Source organism: Frankliniella occidentalis, unplaced genomic scaffold (assembly GCF_000697945.3).
Source record: "Frankliniella occidentalis isolate FOCC.00 unplaced genomic scaffold, Focc_3.1 Scaffold70, whole genome shotgun sequence".
Classification (NCBI taxonomy): Eukaryota; Metazoa; Arthropoda; class Insecta; order Thysanoptera; family Thripidae; genus Frankliniella; species Frankliniella occidentalis.
In genome coordinates, this window is record NW_026267200.1 from 163,984 (window position 1) to 171,469 (window position 7,486).

General features: G+C 42.8%; 1 long non-coding RNA gene across 1 annotated transcript; it reads right to left on the minus strand.

Annotated features, from left to right (window-relative positions):
* Positions 1 to 5,704: 5,704 nt before the first annotated feature.
* Positions 5,705 to 6,349, minus strand: LOC127749626 (uncharacterized). The gene is made up of 2 exons (XR_008011244.1): positions 6,016 to 6,349; positions 5,705 to 5,901 (listed from the first exon to the last, which is right to left on the minus strand). It is a non-coding gene; the product is annotated as an uncharacterized LOC127749626 (long non-coding RNA).
* Positions 6,350 to 7,486: the final 1,137 nt, after the last annotated feature.

Sequence of the window (7,486 nt, forward strand, 5' to 3'; positions counted from 1 at the left end):
GTACAATAGGATATTCCGCTGCAAGTGAACCGGAACCTAAAGAAGACAAGCATGACTGCCCGATCTGTTTCCTCCCAACCGCTGATTGGTCAACAATCACCTTCGCGTGCCGGTCAGCGAATGAGTGCGCAGAGGGAAGCAGATCAAGCAGTCATACTTTTCTTTCTTTATGTTCCGGTTCGCTTGGAGCGAAATGCCATATTGAAAGTCCCGGGAATTCCCAAAGGTAGGAAGTGAACATTTATAATAACCAAAGAATTTCGAATGGTGCTGGCAAAGCCTTTTTCCGAATAGGGATTTTTTTACAAAAGTAGCCTCAACCGTTCGGAAGGGTTTTATAGTATTAATGAAAAACTGACACGCGAGCCGATTAAAAGACAGTTCTGCTTCGAATGCGAACACAAAAAAATAATATTAAGATATCCAGTTAGCGTTTTTCTGGGCGTTCAGGCGTTCGTGTGAGGCCTTGAGCGTTTTTGAAAAGCGTTCAGGCGTTTTTCATGCTTGTTTCGAAGCGTTGAGCGAGGTATGATGCGGGGATAAGATGCGATCGAGAGAAATGTGAGATTTGAGATGAAATGAGCATTTACATCCTGCTGGTCAACCCGAGAAAAACAGGCGCGATTTTCAAATCTCCCTGAATTTAAACGAATTATTTAGTAAATAACCCTCTTTTTTCGGACACGGATTGGTGGCAGTTAATGTGGAATTCTTAAAACTACGAACTTTATCGGTAATCTATGGACAAATGTCCTTCTAAAGAAATATTTGAGCTATTTATCACGTGAAGTATGAGAACGTCAGGTTTGAGATCAGTTGAGGGTGTAGCCGCTCGCTCGTTCATTTCATCTCAAATCTTACATATCTTCTCCCATCGCATCTTATCTCGCATCATATCTCGCACAATAACGCTTCGCAACACGCATGAAAAACGCCTGAACGCTTTTCAAAAACGCCCAACGCCTCACAACAACGCTCAACGCCCGAACGCTCCAAAAAAACGCTAACTGGATCTTTTCTAAAAATCGGGCAAAGGCAAATACCTTGTATCTTCAACTCTAATAAGGGATCAAAGACGATAAAAAGATACTCAAAACACAGAGAGGCATTTAACGCGTGGACCGACACAACTTTAACGAGACGGGTGTACATAATAATCGTGGCGAGGCCCTGCACGCTGTCTAGGTCGAAGGGACATTTTGACGTCCCACCAGGGTATTAATTTAGGCGCTCGCTTGGCTCGCGTAATGATAGATGCTGTTCTGTTTGCTCGTAAAACGCAGGGAAATTTTAAAAAACTGGCCTGCCGAGACAGTCCAGCTCCAAAAGCAAACTCAAATTATGCAGGCGCTTAGCCTTCTATCTTAAATTATCTTTAAATATCTTTAAATTCAGTAAAGGCATCAAAATAAGACTGAAAATCTTCTTATCAAAACCGGCATGTTAATCGGCAATATCCGGCAACGGCAACCTTAATGAAAGCGGGATACTTTCACCTTACCCAGTAGCGCTTTTTCATGTTACGGAAAGCTGTGGATAAAATGAAAAACAACGAAAATCATCAAATTATACTAGAATCACCATTCAAATTTTGCTGGATTCGTAATTTCTGCGTGCAGGAGTTGGGGCGCGCTGCGCAAGGCTCAACGCAGCTTGGCTCAAGAGGCTCAGGTGGGGGTCGGCTGGCCCCATGGCCCGGCGCGAAGCAAGGGATAAGGGTGTTATGTTTATAACACAACCAGAGGGATGACAGTGGACAACCGGGGACGAACAATCAACACGCAACAGGGCTTTTCTAGAGTTTGTCGATGGTTGATCACTCGCTATATCCCGGACACTAGCGGACATGTAGGATAGGTTTCAGAACAAGGCATTTGGGAAGGCATTTGAAGTGGGGGCGGACACAACTTTAACGAGAGAGGTGTACCCAATCGCGGCGAGGCCCTGCGCAGTAAAAAAAAACCGTCAATACTGCGCTTTGAACATTGTGGCTCTCTTTTGACTAGTGCCAGCTTTGAGGTTTTTCACTTTCCCGTTAAAAAAAAAGGGAGAAGTGAAACATCTATACTACTTTTGATTTCCGTTTTTGATTAACAAGTATTATGTATTGAGCACAAGACCTTAGGATTGTGCCTTCATTAAAGGAACAGTTTAGTTGTCATTATTGGTTCCAGAAAATATTTACCTTTTTTATTTGTTTCCTCTCCATATTTTGTACTCCTTTATTGTTATGATACAGTGGCAAATTTGCAATTAAGACTTATGTTAGAAAATATGTAGATTATTTTATGTAAGAAAATATGTAGATTATTTTAAGTAAGAAAATATGTAGATTATTTTATGTAAGAAAATATGTAGATTATTTTATGTAAGAAAATAGGTAGATTATTTTATGTCCACTCTTAAGGGTGAGAATTTCGTGTCCTACGAAACATATTTTGGTTACGTTCAAGCATACTGGAAAGTTTTTTTCAGATAAGGGCACATGAGTTATTTCAGTGTCTTCACAACGTGTTTGTAACAAATACTTTCTTCCAAAACTGAAATATGCATTCAATGCTTTCTATGCTTTGATTGTACGTTTTGTCCTTGTAGATCTCTGGATGTGTTTTTTATGTTTGACATGACAAACTCACCCTTCCCTTTTTTGTTTCATCAAGACAAGAGTGTCATTGATTAATACACCAAATACCAGCATGTATTTGGTTCCTGTCTTCAAGCAGTCTGTGCTTATTTAACTGTTTCATATTTCATGTTTCTTATGAAGATACTAATGGAAAGTTTGTCATTGTAACAAAAACTAACAACCTAATTAACTTTGTATTTTTAGACTGTTTTAATGTGTGCACATGTACAGAAATTGCTTTAATTTCATATATTTTCCAAGCAATAGAAATGTAAAATGTATTTTGAAAGAAAAGACAGTACATCACAATTATTTAATCAATCTTTAATTTACTTTGAGATCAAAGATTCTGTCTCTTACTAAGCTCTCCAAACTTTCTTGCTTGCTTTTAAAAGCATTTTTGTCTCACTCTTTCTCATTGTGATGTTCTATCTTTTTCCTGTGCACATTCAGATAGCCTAAAGGTTTGGTTCTGTATGCTATTTCCATGTCCACCACGATGAATAGTCTATCTTCAAATGACCATTTAAATGAACACTCCAATTGTTATCAAAATCCCTTCGGTCCAATCAATCAATCAAAATCACTTTTCTTCCAGAAATTGATATTCAATGGAAGACCAAATGTAGTTTGTTCCTTTAGCCAAAATAGGCAGGTCTACTTTTTGTGCCTATTCTATGTTTTAAACCATGATATTGGTGGCGAATTTGTCAGAATAACCAGTTTTGCCCTTATACCATGCACCTGCTTATTTAGTACTTCATTTGTCTTGGAACGCGCTTTGTAAAAAAATACAGATTTTGTATGAACAAATTTGTTATATAGTTCCCTAAGTATTACGATTGTCAAATGTGAGTTCTATGGGGAAGACACTATGACAGTTATGTAAATTCATACTAACCTTTCCTTCTGTTACAAAGTGATAAATTTTACCAAAACTTTGATTGTTTAAAACAGCTTTCTTTACTTGTTACCACTAGAGCAATTCTTTGCTCTTTCGATCGGTGATGGGCTATCTTTTCTCTTGAACACATGTTGGTAGCCTATAAGTTTAGTTTCCGATGTTATTTCTAATGTGCACCATACCTTCTTTCAATAATAACTCATCATAGTTTGTGAGATGTGCTTCATACAAATTTCATTGAGTACAATGCTATTCATTAAGATGCAATCATTTTCTGTATTGCACATTTTAGTAACAAATAACTGGATTGTCATGATGGTACTTCTAATTTCTGTCACAATTTCGTGATCTGCATTTTCCTATGCCCGTCAGTCACATTTAAAGATTTGAAGAAATTCTAGTTTTTAAGAACCTTAGTAAACCTTATTTGTCTTGTAATTATTTGTGATGTAATTACTTCCTTTTGGGAAGAAAATATCTAAACTGCTTTTACAGTATAATCATTACCTTTTACTTTTATAAAAATAAACAATCAGTTGAACTTCCATTTGGTTTGTTGTTGTTTGGTTATGTTACCCCACACCTTTTCCCCGCACCCCGAACAGAAAGAAAATAGCAGAAGTAATTCACCTGCAGGGTGTCCCTAGACACGAAATGTCCCTACCCCAGTTGCAGCAGAATTTCGTTTTGTTATGTTGGCCACTCCGGAGGTGAATTAGAGAGAGAAAGAAAATAGCGTTCAGCGCCCTCTGCTAGAGTCGGTGACGGTTGGCTGTCGCAGCAGTGCTGGAAGGCTGAAGGCTGGGCCGAGCGAGCGAGCGACTGGAGAACTACCCCCTCCCCCCGTCACGACGGCTGCGAGGCCTCTGATTGGCTGCCGCTGCTCGTCGCGGCTCAAGGACGCGCCTGCAGCGGCGCGCGGCACGCGGCGCGTCTCGGCCAGGAGTAGTTAGCCGAGGAGAGCACACCACATCGCATCACCACCGCAACACTTCAAGGATGGCGAGCAAGCAGATCAAGTCGTTGATCGTGTCCAGCGGGATAAGGACCACCGCCACCACCGCCGCCGCGAAGGAAGCCACAGGCCAAGAGTGGCGGGTCGTACAGGTGTGATACGTGTCGAGGCCCCACCCAGAGGCCGCCGAAGGACGGCGAAACGATTTGTTACCACTGCCTTCAGAAGCGCTTAGCAGAGCAAGAGCAAGTAAGCCACGTAAGCAAGAGAACCTACGTGACACCTCTGCCCGGGGCAGAGGGCAAGGGCACCCGGCGCCAGGGTCCCAAAGAAGTCAAAGTGCGGTCCCCATGTTACTGGCAGAGTTGCTCCAATCGATCGCCGTGGTAAATGAAGACAGCGAGGCAAAATTGATGCTTCAAGCGGGTGGGCGCAAGCAGCCCGAAAATCGAGCGAGCCGGAAGAGAACTCGGAGCCTGGAGGCGCCTGCTGCTGCAAGGAGCGAACCAACATCCAAGCGTGCACTGTATCTCATTTGGCGATGAAACCATGACCAAAAATGTGGCGATGGGACAAATTTGGCGATGAGACAAAAATAACGTCTCCAGTGAGGCGATGAAAATGTAATCGCCTCAGTACTGGAAATGAGTTCACCGCCAAAATTTTTGGCGATGGAATAGAGGCCAGCCTCAAGAAATTGAAAGAAATAGGGTAGCAGGGCAACATCACCAGTTCATTGGCAATAACAGAGTCATCGCCAATTCAGTGGCAGTAGCGAAGTCATCGCCAATTTATTGGCAATAACGGAGTCATGGCCAATTTATTGCCGATAACAGTGTCATCGGTAATTAAATGGCTATTGTACAGTAATATAAAAGTACACCAGATAACAGGGACAAATCATCAAATGAATGTGAAATGGTAATGCTTCCATTGCCATTTCAATTGCATTTGTCCTCTCTTATCACAAACAAAGCACTATACAGGGTGGGTGATCCGCGCCGTGGTTTTTTTCTGCTTATACTGTACCGTATTCATGCGTGCGGACGTGTTGCATACTCGCACGGGGCTATAAGGCGCCATGGCGAGCGACGATAGGCAAGCCCGCCCGCACGCATGAATCCGGTACAGCATAAGCAGAAAAAAAACACGGCGCGGATCACCCACCCTGTAGTTACAATGGAAAGAGTTTTTATTCTGACAAGACTCAACAAACAAATTAACTCTATTTCTTGTATTCAACTTTTAAGTTTTCATAATAAACCATCTAGTCTCTAAACCAATTGTTTGTTTTCATCCTTCAAAATAATCCCTTAATCCACTTACATCAATAAAATATCGCAAGGCTTGTTTTGGAGGCTTTTGGGGGGCTTTCTTGAATCCTATTGCTTTGTTTTTCTTTTCGATTTTAACGGCCTATACAAAAAATATGGAAGTTTCATTTGAGTTCATGACAAAGTTAACAAAGGGAACACAAATCTTTGAATAATCAATGAACCTATTTTTAAAATCTGACATTTGAGGAAATACCTTTGGTTTCTTGCGAATCTCATCCTTTCGATCAACCCCCCCATGGGGCCGACGTCAAAATGATTGAATGAATAATTCACCACTTACCTTCAAATCACTGTTAACGATCAACACTCAACAGCTTGCGCTTGCCGTTGCCGTTTCGTTTTCGTTGAGCCGTTTGGCGGTTGACCGTTATGATTTTAGATACACACCACACACATTTACAACAGCTGACAATTTGAACTGGCGCTCCTATGCGGACGCGGACAGAGCCATCTGTCGGGTGACAGGAGAATTACGTCCGCGCAGTTCCCGTATCGGGCTACTACAGCCGAGCTGTGGGGTGAATATTGCTTGTATTTTGTTCCTAATTTCAAAAGAATATTTGTTCGAGTATATTTGTTTATTTGATGACGGCTGACACGAGCCAAAAGGGCACCAGATCGCCCGCCCGGTGCGGTTGGATGTGGGACTACTTTCTGGGCTCGCTCCGCCGCTCCTTTATGAAGGAAACTTTAATAAATAGAGTGTTTGTGATATGTGGGGAAGAATGAGGGAAACACGGTTGGGAGAACACTATTTATTGATAGCACCGGGTACACACATACTTTACCATTATAGCCTACACTTATACTAATTCGCGTAGTACCGTACACAGTGGTGAGACCGGCCTGTGACGGATCGGGCTCAGTCCGTGGCAGAGCACGCCGGGCTGAGCAGAGGGTTTGGGAAGGTGGGTGTTTGCGGTATGGTGGTATGTCGAAGAGTGTCAGTCTCCAGCGCCGGTGCGCCCGAGCTCGGCTCGGTCGCCGTCGAGCGCGGCCTGGCGGCCGGTGCGGCCGGACGGCTGACCCTTGCCGTAGCAGACGATGCCGGCCGGCGAGCAGCGAGTAGCAGCCGACACGGCAGTTTGAGTGTAAAAATTCCCTCTCATATTCTTGCTCGAACTGTTTTACGCCGATTCGAGCGATATGCACACATCATGCCATTGCCTCCAACGCCAGATATGTCTCAAACGATGCCGTTGATGCCCAGTGATGCCCGCATTGTGGGAGCACCTTAAGGACAACACTGCGAAGGACTTGTACGAGGCTAGACTGACTCGAGGCGGCCAGTCATGAGAATGACAGCATTACTTGAACTACTGATTTAGTGCCTATAATACTACAATATGACATCATTAGTAGGGAATTTATCAAGGAGTACCCGTGCACTACTGATGCAGATAATCCACAAGGTTTTGTAAGTACCTGATGGACAAAAGAACAAAACACGTAGCAAAACAATTATTTCTATCAAAATCATACTTATTGGCTGAGCGATTAGCGAAGCCCATTACTCCACTGACCAGAAAAGTTTCATTCTGTTTGTCTGTCTGTTTGTCTGTCTGTCTGTCCGCACGATAACTCGAGAAAGAATTGAGATAGCGACCTGGGATTTTCAGGGTCGTTTTGTATCATAAAAAGACAGATCGAGTTCGAAGATGAGC